We start from the raw sequence: 788 nt of genomic DNA on the forward strand, positions 1-788 counted from the left end.
AATACAATGTACATTTTACAACATGCTTCATACAGAAATGATAATACCGTTAGTTATTTTACTATAACTGTACTTACATGTATTTATTTTCAGAGGTCATCACCACCATAGCACCAGAAAGTAAGTACAAAAATTTAATTATCAAAAAAATATTCAGTAGATTAGATACAAAAAAAATTCTGATTCTAAATTAAGTTGTATGTCACTTCATGTACAACACAAAGTGTAAGTAATGTAGTGATATATGTAAAAACAAGAAATTCATGAAATAAAACATTCACGGTTTGCATCCATTATACTAATATCGGTATCATTAAGTTTCTTTGATTATATGTAAAATTGTATATTCGATTTTTTTTTCAATTGACACAAAACACCAATACCAATACACCATGAAATAAGCTTTTTCTAGAATTCTGATTTAGTTTAAATTACACTTTATTTTCATTTTTCGAAGAAGAAAAAATTGTGTAAATAAGCTGGGTTAACAGGCCAATTATGTAGTAAGCTCACACAAAACACGTGTTGCAAACTATGAACACATTTAAATGAAGATGCTGGAAGTGACGTTTTACACAATACATTAACAGGCAATGTATAAAACACGGACTCGACTAGAGTCAGGTTCACATCAAGGATACTCAATCAACATCCCCTTTTCTTAGAATAAAATTTACAATAACAATGTAGTAACAAAAAAAAACATTGCCCATGATACAAAATCAAAATACAATTGACAGCTCGCTATGAATAGAAAACTCAGGATCACAAATGTAAGCGAGAGCTTA

The sequence above is a fragment of the Ostrea edulis genome, chromosome 2 (genome assembly GCF_947568905.1).
Source record: "Ostrea edulis chromosome 2, xbOstEdul1.1, whole genome shotgun sequence".
Lineage (NCBI taxonomy): Eukaryota > Metazoa > Mollusca > Bivalvia > Ostreida > Ostreidae > Ostrea > Ostrea edulis.